This window comes from Mya arenaria, chromosome 11, assembly GCF_026914265.1.
Source record: "Mya arenaria isolate MELC-2E11 chromosome 11, ASM2691426v1".
NCBI classification, from domain to species: Eukaryota; Metazoa; Mollusca; class Bivalvia; order Myida; family Myidae; genus Mya; species Mya arenaria.
In genome coordinates this window covers 29604432-29630174 of record NC_069132.1, presented here as the reverse complement: position 1 = coordinate 29630174, position 25743 = coordinate 29604432, and the positions used below count along the sequence as shown (strand labels likewise).

At 37.3% G+C, this 25743-nt stretch overlaps 1 long non-coding RNA gene across 1 annotated transcript; it reads right to left on the bottom strand.

Moving 5' to 3' along the window:
• Positions 1 to 5146: 5146 nt before the first annotated feature.
• LOC128207888 (uncharacterized) lies at positions 5147 to 6480 on the bottom strand. The gene is made up of 3 exons (XR_008256770.1): positions 6448 to 6480; positions 5954 to 6037; positions 5147 to 5334 (listed from the first exon to the last, which is right to left on the bottom strand). It is a non-coding gene; the product is annotated as an uncharacterized LOC128207888 (long non-coding RNA).
• Positions 6481 to 25743: the final 19263 nt, after the last annotated feature.

Genomic DNA, 25743 nt, shown 5'->3' with positions numbered 1-25743 from the left:
TTTTTGTCAATAGATCATAGTCATGGTGACCTTTTCTAGAAAAATGGTGTGTTCCCTGGACAGGTGACACACCCGATTGGTGGAATGATAGATAAAGCCTAAACAATTGATTGGGGGTCTCTTCATTCATTGAAAAGATGCAAGTTATGCATTTGTATTTACCGTACATCCCAGATTGGAAAAGTACAACATTCAATACAATGGATCAAATTATAAATTTACAGGCATAATTATGTAAGTGCCAGGTTAACTATGATAGTAAGGATGCAGTTAAGGTGGAAATGGCACATGTAATATGGATTACGTTTCTGTGCGAATGTGATGATGGCAGCGGGGACTCAATGCTTTTGGCTACTAGAGTGAAGTGTTTAAATATTATGGTTGCCCAGGTTTCAACATTTAGTATAAAAAGCAGCCAGGGCTGTACAAAGAGTGCCAGTTCCAGTGTGCGCATGGTACCCCATAGAATGATGTTTGTGTGATGGGAAGGGCTCCTGAGGCGACAATTGTTCATATGTCTCTGATCAAAATTACTGGGGTAAGATAGCATATTGATTGTCCATGTTCTTAATCATATTATAAGTGAAGTAGGGGTTTTATAGGAAACACACATCGTCACATCTGTCCCATTTTTGTCCAGTCCATATATTTCTCATTTACTGATAATAGTTTGTGTCAATTCCCTTTCTTTCTCATTCATGGTTGGATTGTAATATTATTTGGTTGAAGTGACCACCATATCACCCTTAAGTCTAGTGTCCTTACCTTTGAGGTCAAGTTCACAGCAACCATTTGAACTTAGAATGTTTTGCTTTATAAGACCTATTGATAATATTGTCACATAACAGTACAAATATTTTGTTCAATGAAGGAAGTATTGGAAATAACTTAGGTATGATTCCCCCATGCGGGGGTATTACTCACATTCTATGATGGCTTTAGTTAATGTCTGTAGACTTATATGAATCAGATTTGAATATGAGTAAAAATGAGGTGTTCTGTTGCTGGTGTGTTCTACTCTGTATTAAGGCTTTATTTTCTTGACTTGCTTCCTGCGTTTGCAATGTTTGTTTTCATGAAGTTTCAGCTTTACTGGTTTAAGATTCTATAAAAAGTGGTTACAACCAAGTACATATTTTTTTCAGGTACCATTTGTGAAATCAAGGGTAACTTAGGTGTTGGTGAGTGTGACTTATACTAGACCAGAAAGTACTGTAACAAATGCCCCAGGACCATGATGACTAACACCTGCCCCAGGACCATGATGACTAACACCTGCCCAAGGACCATGATGACTAACACCTGCCCAAGGACCCTGATGACTGCAACCCCTTGTACCCCTGTTTGCAGTGGTGTCAGTGCAACATCTCTGCCTGTGGATTGGATATCGGACAATAATATTGATACTGCCAGAGGGAGTATCTGGATCACCTGTCAGACAGTCAAGGTTAATGGTGAGTTAATGTTGTACACCTGTTTGCAGTTTGGTCAGTGCCACCATGCCTGATGTTGTTGTTGGTGTATTGGGCAACAATGGTAAGGCTTGTAGATGAAATATCTGCATCATCTGTCAGACAGTCGAGGTCAATGGTGAGTGTATGTTGAACCCCTGTCCCCCCCCCACCCCCCTGTCTGCAGTGAAGTCATGGCAACATCCCTTCATATTGGTGGCATATCGGGCAACAATAATGGGACTGCTGGAGGGGGGGGGGGCGTATCTGGAACATTTTTCAGACAGTCAAGTATAATGGTAAGTGTATGTTGTACCCTGTTTGCAGTGGGTTCAGTGCCTCCTTCCTGAATGTTGCTTGTATATTAGGCAACTATGATGGGGCTGCCTGTAGAAGTAACTGGCCAGACCCTGATGACTGCAACCCCTTGTACCCCTGTTTGCAGTGGTGTCAGTGCAACATCTCTGCCTGTGGATTGGATATCGGACAATAATATTGATACTGCCAGAGGGAGTATCTGGATCACCTGTCAGACAGTCAAGGTTAATGGTGAGTGAATGTTGTACACCTGTTTGCAGTTTGGTCTGTGCCACCATGCCGGATGTTGTTGTTGGTGTATTGAGCAACAATGGTAAGGCTTGTAGATGAAATATCTGCATCATCTGTCAGACAGTCGAGGTCAATGGTGAGTGTATGTTGAACCCCTGTTCCCCCCCCCCCTGTTTGCAGTGAAGTCATGGCAACATCCCTTCATATTGGTGGCATATCGGGCAACAATAATTGGATTGCTGGAGGGGGGGGGGGGCGTATTTGGAACATTTTTCAGACAGTCAAGTATAATGGTGAGTGTATGTTGTACCCTGTTTGCAGTGGGTTCAGTGCCTCCTTTCTGAATGTTGCTTGTATATTAGGCAACTATGATGTGGCTGCCTGGCCAGACAGCCAAGATCAGTGATGAGTACATGGTGACTATTTTCAGGCAAAGTTATATGTGAAAACAGTACATTTAAACACTGCTATTCTGAATACTGTTTATACGGAATTATACCTATTTTGAAATTATTTTTTGGTCCAGATTTTATTTCTTCTATGTTTAAATTTTTTATCAATAAGGCCAGAGTTTTTTTTATTTTTCGTTTTACGGGAAACTTTTCAAAAATAAGCGCCAGGAGGAGGGAATAAAATTAAGAAAAAGATGTCGAAAAATGAGTGTCGCGAAAAAAAATAAAAATAAGATGGATTTTTCGTCTTTTTTTCGGAAACATTTAAAGAATGTATGTTTTGAAGTTGTGCACACTTGTTTCTTAGTCCATACTGCCTGTTGTATAATAGATCTGTATAATAAAGTCAAAACAAGATGTCATTTTCACAAGTAGTCACAATAATGCACCAGTCAATTGTAACCAGCCCCCCACCCAGGTCTGGAGAATAGTGGAGACTTTCAGTCCAGCCAATCTTGATAAAACCCCTCCCTGCGTAGAGACAAACTACAGTCTACTGGTCAAATCCACGCAATATTCCCCTGTACCCCGGGGTAAGGCCCATTCCCCACTATTTTCGGCGCAAAAACAAAACCACCGCATTCACTCAGCACTGCAGGGCCACTTGGAAGGTAAATATACGGCTCATTTCTCTTGTTATCCCCTTTATACCCCTGGACCTGGGTGGCCATGGTTACAATTGACTGGTGCATAATCTGGTGCATATATGCACGTTTAAGCAACTTATTTTAACATTAATTTTGGATATTCATTTTACTCCCTAAACGCTACAAGTCAACTGATTCACACCAATGTAAATATATTCTTCAACTGTAACTCCACAGTATTTAACACTGCACTTTTAAATAAAAATTAGTAAAATTATACATAAATTATTATATGTGCATGATTTTAATATGAGCATATATACTTTTGTTGAGCTTTTTATAGTCACTGAATTTGCACTGGCAAAACATAAGGCATCTGGCACAGTGTTTGTGTCTAAACTGTTGATTAATATCATTTTGGGTACATATATTGAGATAAACAACACATCTGAAGAAATTTAATGTCTTTGATATACGAGAATAGAAACAAGGTATGTAACTCAAACTTAGTTTCTTAATCAACATACTAACAATCCATTTTAAAATGGGTGACATAAAAAGAGAAACCAATGCCCATTAGCAACAATTGTGAATCATGATTTCTTATTATGAATCTTGTATATCAATAATGCTACTGAAGTTTGGCAATGTTGAAAAACCATCCATAGATTATGTTGTACTTGCATTTATTTTCAAACACCGTCCTCGGTGCAAACCCTGACTTTTAACAGGTAAATTCTGTCATACGTTTTGTGGATTGTTCTGCCGTATCTATTGTGTTACTGCTTCTTAACTAACTCTTGCAGATTTATTGTAATAATAAGCAGCTCTTTGTCCAGTGGAAAATTATGTTTGATGTTAGTTTGAACATTATTAATTTTGCAATGATAATACTGAGTCACTCTCGCTGACACGATGTTGCCCAAGAGTGTGGTGTTGTGTTGTGGTGGAAAATGGAGAAAAAACACTTGTCCAGCTTGGTGACCACTAACCAAACTCACATGCCCCCAGACCAGGAATTGAACTTGGTGATATGCAAGTGTGCTAACCGGATAAACTAAATGTGTTTACATTAATGACACTTACCTCTCAGTACTGTTTAGGAGAATTTGATCCTCTTCTCAGCCACCAGGGTGGTACGGTAATTGTGAATTATGTAGCGTATGTAGCTGATGTTGGCTTGATTGAAACGCCTAAAAATGTGATTATTGATCAAAGCTGGTAGCTAGATGTGTGTGGGACAGTTTCTTCCAGTACCAACTATATAAAATCAGGGATAGTTGCGAATTGAGAATATGAAAGCCTGTCGCGGACCTTGCGCTTTGCCTTTTGCTGGTCGACTATAAAAGAATTATGGACCCTTGACAGTACTGCACCGCTTTAACAATGCCAGTGATAATGGCCTTGACAGGATACTGCCTGTACGAAATTTTCCAACCGTAAAACATACGTAAAACTTTAATTTCTACGTACGGAATCATGGAAATTACGCCCAGAATTGAGAAAAATAAAGAACAATTTACGTGTGCTAAACAGAAGGAAACTGACCGTAAAAGTGGACGTTATATTTAAATTAACCGGAATTTCGGAACAGGAATTTTTATAAAATTCTGTGCGTAAAAATTTCCGTACGTAAAATTAAGATAGAATTTACGTGTGCTAAACGGACGGAATCTGACCGTAAAAGTGGACGTTATATTTAAATTAACCGGAATTTCGGAACAGGAATTTTTATAAAATTCTGTGCGTAAAAATTTCCGTACGTAAAATTAAGATAGAATTTACGTGTGCTAAACGGACGGAATCTGACCGTAAAAGTGGACGTAATATTTAAATTAACCGGAATTTTGGAACAGGAATTTTTCAAAAATCTGACCGTAAAATGGCACGTAATATTTAATGTAACTGGAATTTACAACATTTCTAGAACTCAATTTATTGCTTTTCACTACATGCCTGCTTAAACTTTTCCAACTCTTGTTTAGATAAAATAATATAATTTTCTTTCATATTATTTATTATATTATATACTTTATTTACATTTGCATGATTTTATTTTTTTGTGATTTTAAAATCAATAAACTGATTATAATGATATAATCTGCAATATAAATTTATCATGAAATGAAGAGACACTAAGTCTACAAAGAAAATAAAAGTTATAGTGTTTTTGGAATCGTCTGTGAGTTTTATGTCCATGGTTATTAACACAGACTCAACTTGCTGGATTGATGATGCCTTTTTTCCCAGTCAGATCCAAATGTATTCTGTCCAGCAACTATGACGTCACAAAATCTGCAGTAAAATTTAATATCATGTAAAATTATTTTATCACTAGTATCAAAATGCATCATTTTTAATCCATTTATACATTCTCAAGCACACTTTATCATCCTCACAGCTTAAAGTAACTCGCTCATGATTCTGGACCAAAAATAAGCTTTCCCGGTTATGCATCTGAAAACACTTATTTATCATTATTTTACTCTATCATATCAAAATTGCAGAAAAAAATGCATTTAAAGCATAAAAAAGGATTTTGGTTATAGTGGGGTTCAAACCAATGCCGGTTAAGTCAAGAAAATATTAGAAAACAGCAGGCTTGTCCACACAGCCACCAGGACTTATACAGATTGGTGGATATGTTGACAAGGACATGCCCAGCAGTCAAACCCTGTTTTATGGCTTTGGGCAATGGCTAGAAGCATGCAACAAAACACACAAATGCAAACATTCAATCAACATAGCTTGCATTTTGATTACCCATCACATAAAAATGTTACTCATCACAAATGTGTTGTTGTTGTTTTTTACATGAGTAAAAATACTGCTTTAAAACTATAAGACTATAAAAACAGCATGATTTCCATATAGATATATTTCTTTCTGAATTAAAATACAATCCTTCACAAACCTATGAGGGTAAGGTCTGCTTTATATGCTCCCAACTGTTACTTTCGGATCTTGTTTTCTCCCTCGCCATTGAATAAAAAGCCATCTACAAGCATTTTAACAAAGAATAACATACATATACAGAAACACATAATTAAAACTCACAATTTTACTGTCAGACTTATCACTTACAGTTTCTTAAGTTGATAGTTATTTAAGTTATTTACATATATACTTTACTTTTTATTATGCAATGTATCATGCATGTACATTCATATGGCTTTTGACACACTCAGTTTAAACATTTCCCTTTTCCACATACAAATGTAAAGTTCTGACCATGTTTTCTACAAAAATACAATCTGAAATACCATGTGTTATGAACTCACAGTGAGGGGAATAGCATTATTTTACTTATCTATAGCATATAACTTTTTAAAAGACTCATAATTATGTAACAAGTAGGATAATATGAATGACATATAATTCAAGATACATTTTGAAATAAGTGTTTACCTTCAAACCATGAGAGATCCTGATTATATCCAGAAAACAATAGGAATCTTCAGAAGGTTAAATCACCATGGCTGCCATGTTTACATCAAGAAAATCAGAAAACCCGCCTGAACATTTGAAATCCACTGATCTTATTGGCTACTTAGCCCTGATTCTCTGCATACTCACTGAAATTTTCTGTCTGACCTTAGATAATCTGATAAGCCCAGGCAATGTGTACTGTGGGAAATAGTTTGGTCAATAAACTTAAACCGAGCACACTGATTAAAGGCTTCTAATTTCTGAAGAATACAAAACTGAATTATTTATGTTCATGTTTTGCTTTAGAAAAGTGTATTGTGTGTAAGAAAGAACAATTAACATTAATAAGGTTATAAACCAATAACATTAGAATGTATGTTTATCTTTTTGTGCTTTCTTAAACTTATGAAATTTTCTAAGTTTGAAATTACGGCCAGAATCAGTTTCCAACCGTAATTTTGTAATATTTTGTATATTTTCTGTCCGTAAATGAATGAAGTTCCAGTCCAGGTACATAACTTTCCTGCCCACAAATAAATTACAGCCAGATTACGAGCGTAAATATGATATTCCTGCCACTTTCCTGCCAAATTCTGGCCGGATTCCTGCTGAAAATTTCGTACGGGTGCGGCACTTAAGCTGGCTCGTCCTAGAGAACTCATACTGAGCCCAAACTGAGCTCTGACCTTGAAGCTTAGAGAGCCTTACACTGTGCCACCTCTTATTCCTTCGTGACACTCAAAATTAAGCCAGGAGCTGAGATTTAAGCTGACTAGGTTACCACTACGATCTTGTTTGCTAATCTGACTTCATTTTTGGTGGGTTGATTGTTGAAATAGGTGCAGAATACAAGTAGACCGGGCCTCAGTGCAATATTTTCATACAAACAAGGTAATTGGGACACATGGAGGGTAAAGGAAACAGCAGGGCAGCTTATGGAAAAATTGAAAAATCCAACATCATAACACTTACAGCAATAATGGAAATGCATAAAACTACTTACAGACATCACTAGCATATTAATGTTAGTTAAATGTTGATGTCAAATTATGACTTCATACTTTGCCTTTAACTTGTCTTCAATGTATGTTTGATTCGTGTGTGTTTTTTTTTTGCATTTGTCGACTGACCTACCAACTTTGTCACTATATGATACTATTTTGAAGTCATGGATATCTAACACAAGAGATTTTGGGTTCAATCCCCACCAGTGGAACTTTCTCAGTACCTTAAATACAAACTTGAGTGTGATTCTATAAGCTATTAGCTTTTCTGACAATCATTGTAATAAAAATATTTATTTAAAATAATTAATAATATAAACATTATGTAATCTATTCCTAATTCCAGGCATATCGTTCAACATTCAGACCCTGATAGCCTCATTTCATGCTGTGACAACAACAGACCATACATCTCTCACAGAGGAGGGCCTCATACAGTTTCTCTAAATTCACCCTAGAGAGCTTTGCCGATGTGGTTGTTTTCAAGAGAGACTTGACGGAGTATCCAGTTAAATTTGAGCTCCAGTATTGATTCATTTAAAACTTTTGAAGATATGAACTTTAAAATTAATAAGTTTGCTTACAGTAACAATGCATTCTTTTATGACAAGTTATGTAACTCAAACTTAAATATTATCTGATAGATGCCCCTTTGTAAACTTATAAAAAATCCCAGCAATTCCTGTAACTTTTCACACAACTTGAAAAATACATATACATGCATTGGTCTAATGTATGGGTATGATTTATGACTATTTTTCACTATTCCCATATTATAAGATCTCACATTTTTAGGTGTACACTGAGGTTTGTGTGTTCTGGTCAGCTTGGCATGTACAAATGGTTACTCAGTAAAGTCATGAAGTGACACAGAAGTGGTGGTTATTTTGGATAATATTTCCTATGTGCAGGTAAATTTTGAATTAACACTACTTTTCTTGCCTAAATAATGTTATTTTTCTATCCGTTGTTTGTTGTTTTTGCCATTACTGTTTCTAAACAAATAATATAGTCAGAAATATCATGTGATTATTCAAACATAGCCAAACAAGAGTGCGTTAGCTAAGAAGTACAGGTAGATAACATATTTGCCAACGACTTATGTATTTGTTTGCTCTCTTTAAAAATTGTGTATAATCCTATATATTTGAATGTGTACTTAAGTAACGGTAAAATGTTGGATTCAGATTATGAATTGAACTAACAAACGTCCATAGTGTCACCATGACCAGATTGTGCAACAGCACATTCATGTTTCCCAAAATCAAAAAATGTCCATTACATTATGCAGTGTATATATACCACATGACAAATTGCGTCAAAAATGCTATGTCGGAAGGCAACATTTTGCTACGAATGCTTTTCTTTAGTCTGTTAACATTTTGTTTGTATGATTTTGTGATAAAATGACTTTATATTTGAGAAATAGTATGTGCATCATATCCATGTTTCAGCATGAATGTTACCCTTGCATACAAACAGGAGTGATGCCCCTTGCAACCAGAAGTGATGTTTCATCCATGAGTGGCCATGGTATGAATTTATCAAAACATTTGAGTGATAAGATTTTAGACTATTTAATGCGGATAATAATGAAAAATGTCACGAATTTGAAAGAGCTCTGTCACTTGAATTACCAAATTAGTTTTTCATTGAAGAAATAAAGGAATAGTTAGAAGAAATTGCAGCCTGTTAAGTTGAGACTAAAATACAATATTATACATTGTTTCAGACAAGCAAGAAGTGTATTGGCCAGACCTATGTCATTGATGGGCGGATTGTTTGTTGGCGAACCCGTCCAATTCCACATACAGCAGTTGTTTGTTGGCGGCATTGTTCAACAGTATTTCAGGACTTGCCATTTTGCATATATAAAGACTGATAAGAGTTAACCATTGAACAACACAGCTGTTGTTGTTGTTGTTGTTGATGATGATAATGATGATGATAATGATGATGATGCGTTAGTTACTTTTTGTTTTTTATAATTAGTATTTTTATTTCAATTATTTTTATTATGAATTTACTCAATATATTATGTTGATAATGGTAATTTATTTAATTATGTTCTGTTCACTCACTCTCCCACTCATTTATTCATATAATCATGTATTTATTTAAGCAATAGTTATGCTAGTTACCACCGCCACCCATGTATTAAATCATTCACTTACTCACTCACTCTGTCGCTCACTCACTTGCTCACTCGCTCGCTCGCTCGCTCACTCACTCACTCACTCACTCACTCACTCACTCACTCACTCAATTCATTTATTCAATCAATCATTCATTTGTGTATTCATTTATTTATGCAATACCATAGAAGTTTCTATTTATTTATTGTATTATACTGTTTGATTTGATTTGTTTATTATGTAACTTTCATGTTCCCTGTCAAGCTGTCCCATGTATTCAATCATTCGTTCATTAATGTATTTATTCACTCAATCACTCATTTATTATGCCCACCTTCGAAGAAGAGGGGTATATTGCTTTGCACAGGCATGTCGGTCGGTCGGTCGGTGCGTCGGTAGACCAAAGATTGTCTGAGTGATAACTCAACAATTCCTGGACGTATGGTCATCAAACTTCACATGAAGGTTGGGCCTGACCAGTAGATGACCCCTATTGATTTTGGGGGTCATCGGGTCAAAGGTCAAGGTCACAGTGACCTTTAATGGTAAAATAATTTTAAAGTTTGTCCGAGTGATAACTCAACAATGCCTGCATCCATGGCCTTCAAACTTGACATGGAGGTTGGGCCTGACCAGTAGATGACCCCTATTGTTTTTGGGGGTCATCAGGCCAAAGGTCAAGGTCACAGTGACCTTGAATGGTAAAAGGTTGTCCGAGTTATAACGTGACAATGCCTGCACCCATGGCCCTCAAACTTGACTTGGAGGTTGGGCCTGACCAGTAGCTGACCCCTATTATTTTTGGGGCTCAATGGGTCAAAAGTCAAGGTCACAGTGACCTTGAATGGTAAAAGGTTGTTCGAGTGATCTCAACAATGCCTGCACCCATGGCCTTCAAACTTGACTTGGAGGTTGGGCCTGACCAGTAGATGACCCCTATTGTTTTCGGGGGTCATTGGGCCAAAGGTCAAGGTCACAGTGACCTTGAATGGTAAAAGGTTGTCCGATTGATAACTCAACAATGCCTGCACCCATGGCCCTCAATCTTGACTTGGAGAATTGGACTGACCAGGAGATGACCCCTATGGTTTTTGGGGGTCATCTGGCTAAAGGTCAAGGTCACAGTGACCTGGAATGGTAAAAGGTTGTCCGAGTGATAACTCGACAATGCCTGCACCCATGGCCCTCAAACTTGACTTTGAGGTTGGGCCTGGCCAGAAGATGGTCCCTATTGAATTAAGGGGTCATTGGGCCGAAGGTCAAGGTCACAGTGACCTGGAATGGTAAAAGGTAATCCGAGTGATAACTTGACAATGGCTGCACCCATGGCCCTCAAACTTGACTTGGACGTTGAGCCTGGCCAGAAGATTGTCCCTATTAATTTTAGGGGTCATTGGGCCAAAGGTCAAGGTCACAGTGACCTTGAATGATAAAAGGTTGTCCAAGTGATAACTCAACAATGCCTGCACCCATGGCCCTCAAACTTGACATGGAGGTTGGGCCTGACCAGTAGATGACCCCTATTGATTTTAGGGGTCAAAGGTCAAGGTCACAGTGACCTTGAAAGTAAACTGTACAATTCTTGGACCTATGGTCATCAAACTTGACATGAAGGTTGGGCCTGCCCAGTAGATGACCCCTATCGACTTTGGGGGTCATCAGGCCAAGGTCAATGTCACAGTAACCTTTAACGCAAAAAAGTTAACAAATCTTCCCCCACTGATATCTCAACAATGCCTGAACCTATGATCATTAAACTTGACATGGATGTTAAGCCTGACCAGTAGATCACCCTTATTGATTTAGGATTCATAGATCCAAAGGTCAAGGTCACAGTGATCTTGAATGGTAAAAGGTTGTCCGAGTGATAACTCAACATCCGAACCCATGGCCTTCAAACTTGACTTGGAGTTGCATCTGACTTGTAGATGACCCCTTATGATTTAAGGGGTCATCCAGTCAAAGGTCAAGGTCACAGTGACCTTGAACGAAAAAAACTTGTCTTGTGATAACTTGACAAAGCCTGCAATTGTCCATATAATCCTGACAACATGGCGCTCAGGGGGGGCATAATGTTTGACAAACATCTCTTGTTTGTGTATTTATTCATTCAGTGACTCACCACACACATCTCCTCAATCACCCACTAATTTAGTTTTTAGCTCCACTATTCAAAGAATAAGGAGGCTCTACTACACGCCTTGGCATCAGGTTCTAGTTTTAAGGCAAGTTGGCATTTTACTTATCGGGTATGTTATAACTCCAATACCCTTCATTCAATTCACTTAAAACTTCACACAGTTATTCAGGACCATTATAAAATGAGGTTACATAATCCATATTATCCTTTATTAACTATGTTTTCACAAAGTGAAACCTGGTTATAAGAATGACAAACGTCGTTGTTCGGGCGGGCAGGCGGGTGGCCGGCCAGGCAGCGTCAAACTCACCTATGAAACGGAATTATTTCAGTAAGGGTTGACATATCTTGACCAAACTTGGTATATCGGAAGAGTTTATGGATGCCATTCATGGGATTGAGTTTGGATTCCCTAGGGTCAAGGTCAAGGTCACTGTTACTAAAGATAGAAAAACGGTTTAAAATGAATTACTTTAGTTATGGTTGATACATCTTGACCAAACTTGGTCTATATAAAGAGTTCATAGGTACCTTGAATGGGATTGTGTTTGGGGTCCCTAGGGTCAAGGTCAAGGTCACTGTTACTAAAAATAGAAAAACGGTTTAAAACTGAATTACTTTAGTTAGGGTCGACATATCTTGACCCAACTTGGTATAAAGCAAGAGTTTATGGATACCTTTCATGTGATCGCGTTTGGGGTCCCTATGGTCAAGATCACTGTTACTAAAAATAGAAAAACAGACACAGGCTGAAGTTCTTCTGTCAATCATTGAAAACCTGGTTTCGTCGCATTGTTACTAGCGTTTCTTGTTACTTGTTACTTTATTAAGCTCCCCTTCGAAGAAGAGGGGTATATTGCTTTTCACATGTCGGTTGGTCGGTAGGTCAGTCAGTATGTCCGTAGGTAGACCAAAGCTTGTCAGAGTTATAACTCTGCAATTCCTGGACCTTTTGGTCATCAAACTTGACATGAAGGTTGGGCCTGACCAGCAGATGACCTCTATTGATTATAGGGGTCAAGGTCAAGGTCACAGTGACCTTTAATGGTAAAAGGATTTTCAAGCTGCTCCGAGTTATAACTCAACAATGCCTAGTTTATTATATCAATTTTGGCTCCTGATTGACTAAGGTACTAGTGCACTTTGTGTGAGGTATAACAAAACATAACACAATTAGGTTACATATCTCCATATTAACTCTAAATTTAAATTATGGCCCTTGATTGACTTTATATGCCCCCGAAGGTGGGCATATTAAAATCGCACCGTCTGTCCGTCCGTGTGTCCAGCTCAATAACTCGTGTCCGGGCTGTAACTTTCCCTTGTAAGGACAGATTTTAAAATAAGTCGCCACATGTATTCCACATACAAAGACGACGTGTCGCGTGCAAGACCCGTGTCCCTACCTCTAAGGTCTAGGTCACACTTAGTGTTTATTCACAATGGAGTGCTGCATATAAGGACATAGAGAATAGGTTGTTGTGTCCAGGCTGTAACTTTCCCTTGTATCAACAGATTTTAAAATAACTTGACACAAGTGTTCCACATACCAAGACCATGTGTCGCATGCAATACCCGTGTCCCTACCTTTAAGGTCAATGTCACAGTTAGGTGTTTATTCACAATCCATTGCTGCATACAAGGACATAGAGTATAGGTTGTCGTGTCCAGGCTGTAATTTTCCCTTGTATGGACAGATTTGAAAATAACTTGCCACATGTGTTCCACATACCAAGACGACGTGTCGCGTGCAAGACCCGTGTCCCTACCTCTAAGGTCAAGGTCACACTTAAGTGTTTATTCACAATGGATTGCTGCTTATAAGGACATAGAGAAAAGGTTATCGTGTCCGGGATGTAACTTTCTCTTGTATGAACAGATTTTAAAATAACTTGCCACATGTGTTTCACATACCAAGACGACGTGTCGCGTGCAAGACCCATGTCCTTACCTCTAAGGTCAAGGTCACACTTAGGTGTTTATTCACAATGGAGTGCTGCTTATAAGGACATAGAGTATAGGTTGTCGTGTCAGGGCTGTAACTTTCCCTTGTATGGACAGATTTTAATATAACTTGCCACATGTGTTCCACATACCAAGACAACTTGTCACGTGCAAGACCCATGTCCCTACGTTTAAGGTCAGATCACACTTAGGTGTTTATTCACAATGGAGTGCTGCATATAAGGACATAGAGTATTGGTTGTCGTGTCCGGGCTGTAACTTTTTCTTGTATTGACAGATTTTAAAATAACTTGCCACATGTGTTCGACATACCAAGGCGAGGTGTCGCGTGCAAGACCCATGTCCCTACCTCTAAGGTGAAAGAAACACTTAGTGTTTATTCACAATGGAATGCTGAATATAAGGACATAAGAGTGTAGGTTGTCAAAAATGGGTGTTTTTTTATGTTCAGAGGGAATTTAAAATAACTTGCCATATGTATTTGACACGTAAAGGCAAGATCAACTTTTCATGTACTGACCTTGTTCATAGGTCAATGTCACATTCGGGGGCATTCGTCACATACTGTGACAGCTCTTGTTTATACTTTTCTTCTCACTTTTTTTTATTGCATAGTTATATTTTTTACCAGGTTTTCATAAAGTGATCATTAAGAATGATGTGTGTCATAGTTCGGGCGGGCTGGCAGAAGGGTGGCGTCAAACTCACCTATGGTATGGAATAGTAAGTTGGGTTTGACATATGGTGACCAAACTTGGTATATAGCAACACCTTTCGTGGGATTGCTTTGGGCCCCTAGGGTCAAGGAAATTGTTACTTACAATAGAAAATGGTATAAATTAAATAAATAATTAAATAAATGTAGTTAGGGTGGACATATCGCAACCAAACTCGGGATATAGAAAGAGATTATATAGATCTTTCATGGGATTGTGTTTCAGGCTCCGAGAGTCATGGTCAAGGTCACTGTTACTAAAGATAGAAAATGATTAAAACTGAAAAACTTTAGTAAAGGGAGACATATTCCAACCAAACTTGGTATGAAGGAAGATTTTATGGGATTCGTTTTGAGGTCCTAGGGTCAAGGTCTCTGTTACTTAAAATAGATAACTTTTTGGTACTTGACAGCTTTAATTTGAGGTGACATATCATGAACAAACTTGGTATATAGGTAGACTTTATGGAAGACTTCCAGTTTATAGCATTTGATGCCCGTAGGGTCAGGGTGAAGGTCGCTATTTTTAAAAACAGAAAAAAAAACAGTTAAAGCTGAATCTCACAAGTTCTTCTGTCAATCTTTGAAAACCTGATTTCGTGGCATTGCACCGTTCCTTGTTCACTTGTTTTTCTTTTTTTTTTATAGCTTTTGAAAGGCACATTTTACTTCATTATTGTATTCATGTCTGAGACAAAGCGGTGTATAGTCAAGCTGCTACGACAGTGCTTATTCAAACACTAGTCTATTCTCTTCAATTACTCACTCGTACACTTGTAACTCATGCATCCATGCATTTTTAGCTAACCAGAGCACAAAGTGCTCAAGGTGAGCTATTGTGATCGGTCTTTGTCCTGCGTCTGTCCGTCCGTCCGTCTGTCAACAATTGCTTAAAAAACTTCTCCTCTGAAACTACCTGGCCAAATTCGATGAAACTTCACAGGAAGCTTTCTTGGGTGACCATCTACAAAAATACAACAAGGGGTCACGATTGATCAACAGCAACAACCACAAAATGGCCGACTTCCTGTTTTGCTTTTAAAAACTTCTTCTCTGAAACTACTAGTCCAAATTCAGGGAAACTTTACAGGAAGCTTCCTTGGGTGACCATCTGCAAAAATACACCAAAGGTCATGATTGATCAACAAAAACAACAACAACAAAATGTTAAAATCTGATAGTTATGTAAAGTTAACTCTTAAAACAAAGAATATGGTCTCTCTTTTTGTTTGAGATTCCACTACTTTCTATTTTTAGTAACATGGGAATAGATTTAAATTTTATTAAGCCTTAAACATATTCACTTCTAAGGTAATTATTGTTCTTCTTTTGTGGTTCATAGATTCAAATTATTAGTATACACTTAATTCTTTAGAAGAAATTTCATTTGTACTTAATGATAAATTTAATAATCAGACTTTTCCATTGAACTTCATGTAGATTATTCTAAGCTACAATCTTATCGTCTGTGTTGATAGTGAATAAGCCTTAATGTTTTTCAAGAAAAAAAAGGTTTTGAACATGTGAAGGAAGGTGCTGAATGTGTTCTGATATTTGATTGTTAGACCTTAAGGCAGTTTGTTGATTTTATTGGATGGTGCACTGTTTGTTGTTTGTGTGTCTATACTAAAAGTTTTTTCAGTGTGCAGGCAATTGAACGAAGTCCTGTGTGGAAGTCCTGTGTGTGTGCATGCAATTGAACAAAGTCCAGTCAGTGTACAGGCAACTGAAAAAAACCTGCCAGTGTGCAGGTATCGGTACCAAGTGCTGTCAGTGTGCAGTCAATTATCAAGTCCTGTCAGTGTGCAGGCAACTGAAAAAAATCCTGTCAGTGTGCAGGTATCTGTACCAAGTGCTGTCAGTGTGCAGTCAATTATCAAGTCCTGTCAGTTTGCAGGCAACTGAAGAAAGTCCTGTCAGTGTGCAGGTATGAGAATCAAATTCTGTCAGTGTGCAGTCTATCATCAAGTCCTGTCAGTGTGCAGGCAACTGAACAAAATCCTGTCAGTGTGCAATCAATCACCAAGTCCTGTCAGTGTGAAGGCAACTGTGACAAGTCCTGTCAGTTATTATCCAGGCAACATGATTGACCAGAAGAGCTTATGCGATGGTAATGTGTACGTAGTATGTGTGTCCGTGCGTCTGTAAACAATGGCTTGTGAACACGATACAGTCTTCAGTTTTGATTGTATCTTGATGAAACTTGTACAGTATCTAGATATCCATTAGATTTCGGTTGCCAGATCTGCCCATGCATGCCTAGATTATGGGCCTTGAAATGATTAGATTATAGGCCTTGATAGTATAAAAAAATGCTAATGTGTAAAAAATGCTTGCGAACATGATACAGTCTTCAGTTTTGATTGTATCTCGATGAAACTTGTACATTATTCCGATATCCATAAGAGGTTGGTTCTTTTCGAAAACAGTGATGTTGACCACACAAACCTAGCCAGTAGAGCATAGGCCCTTTTGGGCCTCTTGTTTTCCAATGTACTGCACTATAAAATCTAAAAAAAAAATCCGTTGACTTTTGTTTCATAGTTTAATAGTTGCAATTTATCAAAGGCAATTTTTAACTCAAAAATTAAAAGTGCTTTCAATAAAAGAAATAAGGTGCCTGTTTCTTATAAGGAAAGTTGCATTTAAATCAGTCAGTGAATGGCTGCAACTTTTTCATTTGTTGTTGCACTCTTACACCAACTCTGCTGAATGACTTATAACTGCAGGAATCACTGACTGGAAATACCATATTTTGAATTGGTATTATTACAAACTATTTATTTTCTCCTTTTACATTTACTTTGTAGAGACTGTAAAGTTACCTTTTTAATTACAAAAACAACAATTGAATCTGCTTTTGATAAATGAACAAGGCGCCTGTTTCTTTACAAAAGTTGCATATTAATCAGTCGGTGAATCACTGCAACTTGTTCACTTCTTACCACACTCTAACACTAACTCTGCTGAAAGACTTACTTTAGTGATTCACTGACTGGAAATATATATTTTTTCGGTATTTGTACATATTCATATAAATCTTTTAAATGATAATCAAATAATATATGATCTTTGAAATGTAGAAGAAACATTTTTCTTCAAAAAAATAATTTAGCCTACCATTTAAAAACTACAAAAAATCTAGTATTTTAAATATTTTTTTACATTAAATAGTGATATATTATTATGCCCCACTTCAAAGAAGAGGGGTATATTGCTCTGCACATGTCAGTCGGTCGGTCGGTTGGTCCCTCAGTAGACCAAAGCTTGTCCGAGTGATAACAATTCCTTGACGTATGGTCATCAAACTTGACATAAAGATAGGACCTAGGGTAATCGGGTCAAAGGTCAAGGTCACAGTCACCTTAAATGGTAAAAGGATTTTAAAGCTTGTAATCAAACTTGACATGGAGGCTGGGCCTGACCAGTAGATGACCCCTATCAAATTAAGGGGGGTTTGGGTCAAAGGTCAAGGTCACAGTGACCTTGAATGATAAAAGGTCTGATTGGTAATTTTACGATGCCTACACCCATGGCCCTCAATCTTGAGGTTGGGTCTGACCAGTAGATGACCCCTATTGATTTTGGGGTTCATCGGGCCAAAGTTCAAGGTCACATGTACCTTGAATGATGACTTGGAGGTTCGGCCATGACCCTTGATTTGTGGGTTGGGCCTGACCAGTTGATGACCCCTATTTATTTTGAGGGTCATAAGGTCAAGGTCACAGCGACCTTGATGGCAAACTCGACCTATGGTCATCAAACTTGACATGAAGATTGGGCCTGAACTGTTGAAGACCCCTCTTGATTTTGGGTCGAAGATCAAGATCACAGTGACCTTTAAAACAAAAAAGTTAACAACGCTTCTCCCAGTGGTATCTAAACAAAGCCTGGACCTATGATCATCAAACTTAACTAGGGAGTTGGGCCTGACCTGTAGATGACCCGTTTTAATTTAAGGGGTCATCAGGTCTAAGGTCAATGTCACATTGACCTTGAACGCAATAAGCTTGTCAGTGTGATAACTTGACACTGCCTGCAACCATGGCCCTAAAACTTGATGTGGAGGTCCATGCATATTTCATTCAATTGTCCAAATCAATCCTGACCTGGTGCTCGGGGAGGGGTGAGGGGGGGGGGCATAATGTTTGACAATCATCTCTTGTTATGTCTCCCCCTCTCTGGGGGAGACATATTGTTTTTGCCCTGTCCGTCAGTCCGGTAGTCCGTCAGTCCGTCCGTACGTCACACTTCGTTTCCGATCGATAACTGGAAAACCGCATGACCTAGGATCACCAAACTTGGTAGGGAGGTTGGTCGTGATGTGTAGAGGATCCCTATTGTTTTTGGGGTCACTAGGTCAAAGGTCAAGGTCGCGGCGACCCCCAATATAAAAAACATTTCTGCTCAAAATCTTGAGAACGGTTTGACCTAGGTTCACCAAACTTGGTAGGGAGGTTGGTCATGAGGTGTAGAAGATCCCTATTGTTTTTGGGGTCACTAGGTCAAAGGTCAAGGTCGCGGCGACCCCCAATGTAAAAAACATTTCCGCTCAATATCTTGAGAATGGTTTGACCTAGGTTCACCAAACTTGGTAGGGAGGTTGATCATGAGGTTTAGAAAACTCCTATATTTTGGGGGGTCACAAGGTCAAAGGTCAACGTCGCTGTGACCTCTAATGTAAAAAAATATTTCCGTGCAATATCAGGAGAATGCTTTGATCTAGGTTCACCAAACTTTGAAGTGAGGTTGGTCATGATGTCTAGATGATCCCAATTGTTTTGGGGGTAACAAGGTCAATAGTCAAGGTCGTGGTGACCTTCCATGTAAAAATCATTTGCGTGTAATATCTTTATGTCTCCCCCATTCATGGGGAGACATATTGTTTTTGCCCTGTCCGTCAGTCAGTCCATCAGTCTGTCAGTCAGTCAGTCAGTACGTCACACTTCGTTTCCGCCCAATAACTATAGAACTCTTAGACCCAGGAACTTCATACTTGGTATGCTAGTTGGTCATGACAAGTAGATGACCCCTATTGAATTTGGGGTCACTAGGTCAAAGATCAGGGTCAACGTGACCTTGAGGTGAAGAAACGGTTTCCACTCAATAACTAAAGATCCTTTGGGTCCAGGAACTTCATACTTGGTATGCTAGTTGTTCATGACTATTAGATGACTCCTATTGATTTTGAGATCAAAAGGTCAAAGGTCAAGGTTACCTTCAGGTAAAAAATGTTATGTTGGCAGTGACCTTAAGCTTAAAAATGGTTTCTGCTCAATAACTAAAGAAAGCTTGTACCCAGGAACTTCATAGTTGTTCATGACTAGTAGATGACTCCTATTGATTTTGAGATCAGTAGGTCAATGGTCAAGGTCACCGTGACCTTGAGGTGAAGAAACTGTTTCCGCCCAATAACTAGAGAACGCTTGCAACCAGGAATTTCATACTTGGTATGCTAGTTGGTCATGACTAGAAGATGACCCATATTGATTTTGAGATCACTAGGTCAAAGGTCAAGGTTGCCATGACCTTGAAGTGAAGAAAAAGTTTCCGCTCAATAACTAAAGATCCTTTGGTTTCAGGAACTTCATACTTGGTAAGCTAGTTGTTCATGACTAGAAGATGACCCCTATTGATTTTCAGATCAAAAGGTCAAAGGTCAAGGTTACCTTCAGGTAAAAAAATGATACGTTGGCGGTGACCTTAAGCTTAAAAATGGTTTCTGCTCAATAACTTAAGAACGCTTGTACCCAGGAACTTCATTCTTGGTACGCTAGTCGGTCATGACTAGTAGATGACCCCTATTGATTTTGAGATCAGTAGGTCAAAGGTCAAGGTTGCCATGACCTTGAGTTGAAGAAATGGTTACCGCTCAGTAACTAAAGAACACTTGCACCCAAGAACTTAATACTTGGTATGCAAGTTGGTTATGTAGATGATCCCTATTGATGTTGTGATCAGTAGGTAAAAGGTCATGGTCACGATGACTGTGAGCTGAAAAATGGTTTCCGATCAATAATTGAATAACGCTTGCGCCCAGGAACTTCATACAATGCAAACTTCGGTTATATTTTCCATGATTAATCAACAACACTTTCTTCTCTTCACTATTTAATATAATCGAATAAACCAAACTTCACTGTTGGTTTGTCTCCAGTCCAAAGTTACAAATTTCATGTCCATCATTTATTTTTTCTCAGCTACGACCACACAATAGGGGAGACAAGCGCTTTTTCAAAAAAGCAATCTCTAGTTTTTATTATGATTTTATTATTTGATTATTTCCTATTAATCAAATGATAAATGCGGAAGAATAAAATGATTGAACAATGTGTTTAATTTCTTAATTGTTGAAAATCTAAGATCATATGACAAACATAATACTAGTTATCGTTTTGTGTACAACGTTATCTACCATTTTGATGACATGTTTTACGTCATGAAAATGGTTGACATGTTGTACACAAAAATAATGACATATTCATTTCTTTACCACGTGATCTACCATTTTGATGATATAGATGACCAATAATGGCAAGTGCTACACAAATTATGGAAACAAAATGGTAGTATAACAATGGAAGAAGAAGAGACTAAAATATTGGAAGGAGAAGGGGCTTAAATATTTGAAAGTAAAGAGACTAGATATTGGAAGAAGAGACTTAAATATTGGATGGAGAGGAAAATAACATAATGGAAGGAGAAAAAAAATCAAATATTGGAAGTAGAGGGGAATAAAATATTTGAGGGGGGTGGGGCTCAAATATTGGAAGCAGAAGGGACTTGCATACTGGAAGGAGAGGAAACTAAAATATTACAAGAATAAGAAATTGGAAGATGGAGGGACTAAAATATTGGAAGGAGAAGACACTCGGATGTTAAAAGCAGAAGAGCCTTCAATATTGGAAGAAAGGGCCAAAGTATTTGAAGGAGAGGACTAACCTATTGGAAGGAGAAGAGTCTTAAATATTGGAGGGGGGGGGGGGGCAAAAATATTGGAAGGAGAAGCTACTAAAATATTTGAAGGAGAAGGGGTTAAATATTGGACGCAGAAGAAACTTCAATATTGGAGGGAGAAGGAGCTAAAATATTTGAAGGAGAAGTAAAGGAAGGAGATGGGATTTTTTATCAATTGGAAGAAGGGACTAAATATTGGAAGGAGCAGAGACAAACCTATTGTATGGAGATTAGTCTAAAATATTGCAGGCGGGGGGGGGGGGGGCAAAATATTGGAAGGAGATGTGCTTTAATATTTGAGGGGGAGTGGGGCTAAAATATAGAAACGAGAAGAGACCAAAATATTGGAAGGAGGGAAGACTTAAATATGGGGAAGAATAGAGACAACTGAAATTTGGAAGGAAAAGCCTAAAATGAGACTAAAATATGGGAAGGAGAAACTATTTCAATAATGGAAGGACAAGGGGCTAAAATATTTGAAGGAGAATTTTTTTTTCGAAATATTAGATAGATTTGACTAAAATATTGGAAGAAGAAGTGACTTAAATATTGGAAGAATTGACTGGAATATTGGAAGGAGAGGATATTTAATTATGGGAAGGAAAAACCACACTAAGATATCAGAAGGAGAACATCTTAATATATGGGAAGGAAAAAACACTAAAATATCGGAAGGAGAACATCTTAATAAAACAAATATTGGAAGTAGAGGAGACTTAAATATTGGAAGAAGGAGGACTAAAATATTAGAAAAGACCTATGTATTGGAAAGAGAAAGGGCGAAAACGTTCGACAGAGAAGAAACTAAAATATTAAGAAGAGAAGTGACTAACATTTTGGAAGGAAGAGGACTTTAAATTTGAAAGGAGAAAGGACTACAAAATTGAAGTGAGACAAAAATATTGGAAGAAGGGACTGAAATATTGGAAGGAGAAGCTTCAAATAAATATCAGAAGGAAAGGGGAATAACATATTACTAGAGCAAAAAATATTTGAAGGAGATGGGACTAGATATTGGAAGGAGAAGAGAGTAAAATATTGGAACAGGGGACTAAGATATTGGAAGAAGGGGCTAAAATATTTGCAGGAGAAAGAAAAATGAAAGAAAAATGACTAAAATAATTATTGGAATGAGAGGAGACTAAAATATTGGAAGGAGAAGTATTAAAAGAATTGGTGGTAGCTCAACTATTGGAAGAAGGGACTAAGATATTTGCAGGAGAAAAAAATAAGGGGAAGTGACTAAAATATTGGAAAGAGATGACAAAAATCTTGGAAGATGAGGTAACATACATATTGGAAGGAGAAGAGTTAAAAATTGGTGAGGGGCTAAACTATTGGAAGGAGAAGATAGTCAAGTATTGGACGGAGAAGGCACTTAAATATTGGAAAGAATAGGGACTAATCTATAAGGATGGAGAAGGGACCTTAGTATTGGAAAGAGAAAGGACGAAAACATTGGATAGAGAAGAGACTAAACTATAAAGAAGTGAAGAGACTAACATTTTGGAAGGAAGAAGACTCCTGGTCTTATATCATATAGGTTATGATACGCTGGGGTGCCAAGGATGATTGGAAGGAGAATAAAATACTGGAAGTAGAAATCCTTATATGTTTGGAGGTGACTCAAATATTGGAAGGGGAATTGAGAGACTAAAATATTCGAAGGCAAAAGGACTAAATTTTTGGAAGGAGAAAATACTAAAATATTGGAAGGGGGATTAAGAGAGAAAAAAATATTCGAAGGAAAAAGGACTAAACTTTTGGAAGAAGAAAATACTGAAATATTGGAACAACAAGAAGAGACTAAAATATTGGAAGAAGGGACTAACTTGATGGAAGGAGAGGAGACTAAAATATACTGACTTTAAGAAGAGAGAAGACAAACATTTTGGAAGGAAGAGGACTTAAAATTTGAAAGGAAAAGGAATAATATATTTGAAGGAAGAGAGACAAAAATATCAGAAGAAGAATAAACTGAAGTATTGAAAGAAGAAGAGACTTAAATATTGGAAGGAAAGGGGACGAATATATTGGAATGAGAATAGTCTTAAATATTTGAGGGGGGCTAGAATATTAACAGAAGAAGGCACATACATATTGGAAGGAGAAGAGCCGAAATATTGAAGGGAGTGGGTAAAGTATTGGAAGGATAAGAGACTAAAATATTGGAAAGAAAAAGGGAATAAAATATTGGAAGGAGAAGAGTTTAAAATATTGGAAGAAGAATATATTATTTTTTTTATTTTGGAAGGAGGAGCTAAAATATTTGTAGGGACTAGATATTGGAAGGATAAAAAATAAAATATTGGAAGGAGAAAGGATTTACATATTGGAAGGAAAAGAGACTAAAATATTCAAAGCAAAAGAGACTAAAATATTGGAAGGAGAAGGGGCTTAATTATTGAAAGGAGAAGAGAATAAACTATTTAAAGAAAAAAAGACTTAAAACATTGGAAAGAGAAAAAAATATTGCAAGAAGAAACTTACATACTTGACAGAGAACAGTCTAAAATATTGGAGGGGGCTAAATATTGGAAGGAGAAGAGACTAAAATATTGGAAGGAGAAGAGTCTAAAATATTAGAGGGGGCTAACATATTAGAAGGAGAAGAGACTAAAATATTGGAAGGAGAAGGCACTAATATATTGGAAGGAGAAGGACCAGATATTTGAAGGAGATTTGACTAAAACATTGGAAGGAGAAGAGCCTAAATATTGGAGGTGGGGGGGGGGGGGCGCTAAAATATTGGAAGGAGAAGAGGTTAACATATTGGAAGGAAAAGAGACTTAAATTTTGGAAGAAAAAGATAGTTTTATATTGGAAGGAGAAGAGATTTAAATATTGGAAGGAGGAGAGACTAAAATATTGGAAAGAGAAGGGTCTAACATATTGAAAGAAGAAGGGACTAACATATTGGAAGGAGAAGAGATTAAAATATTGGAAGGAGAAGAGGCTTAAATATTTGAAGGAGAAAGGACTAAGATATTCGAAGGAGAAGAGACTTAATATTGGAAGGAGAATAGACTTAAATATTGGAAGTTAAAGGGACTAATTTAACATATAGGAAGGAACTAAAATATTTGAACGTGGCGTTCGACAACGCTGCACTCTTTCTGCTCTCCTTTTTAATATAGTTGTTGAAGTTCTATCAATTAAACTGAAACAATGCAACATATGAAGGTATAAAAGTAAAAGAAAACAACATTAAAGTTACCCAACTTGCAGACGACACTACTTTATTTCTTAAAAACCATATAGAAATACCTATTGTTTTAGAAATAATGGAAAACATTCGGGTCTTAAAACTTAACAAGATGAAAACGCTAGGTCTCTGGATAGGTAAATCGAAAAATTAACCCGTCACTATGTTACATGGTGTACAATTTACTACAAAACATGTTAAATCTCTCGGCGTCTACTTTGGAAATAATAAAAATGAATGTGTAAACCTAAGTTGGACCGACAAAATCAAAAAGTGTAAGCAGCTAATTAGCACTTGGAGTTAACGAAAACTTACATACTTTGGAAAAATAACGGTCATAAAAACATTACTTTTTCCCAAGCTTGTTTACTTAGCTCAAAATATTGTAACTCGCGATAATATTTCTAAGATTTGTAATTAATTCAATGATCTTCGATTTTTTCCGGAACGGAAAAAAAGATAAAATCAAGCGTAAGACAGTTATTGGTAACAAACTTGAAGGTGGTCTAGATATGCCAGATTTTAAGTTATTTTCTAAAACCATGAAAATAAAATGGGTAACCCACCTTATCAGTACAATAAGCGCAAGCTGTAAAACAATACCATCTCTTTAATATGTATGACCAATTCGGCAAGAACTTCCTTATTTTCTTCATGAACATTAATTGCCTCTATCAAGTCCTTCTAACCAATTACAAACACATTGAGCCTTTTTAATAAGACTTACTGTCAATATGGATCCATTTTTTCACAAATGTCTGTTCATCTGTTAACACAAAGCTAGAAATAAAGTTTCAAAATAAACATCTACCCGAAATGACAAAGAAATTTACCAGCTTTTTATTAGGCAAGTTTTTGAAAAACCGTCCATTCATGGTTACTGGAATCGCCGGCTTCAAGAAAAAGTAGAATGGAAATCATGGTATTATATAAATCATAAATGTATTGTTGACAAGTCAATAAAGTTAAACAGTTCCAAATTAAACTGTTACATAATCTTGTGGCAACTAACCTGAACTTATTCACGTTGAAATTGAGAGACTGTCCTTTATGCATATATATATATTGCCATGAAGTAGAAGATTATGAACATTTTTTATACAGTGTTCTACTTTATCAACTTTTTGGAACACCATAAATTCCGTGTTTAAAAA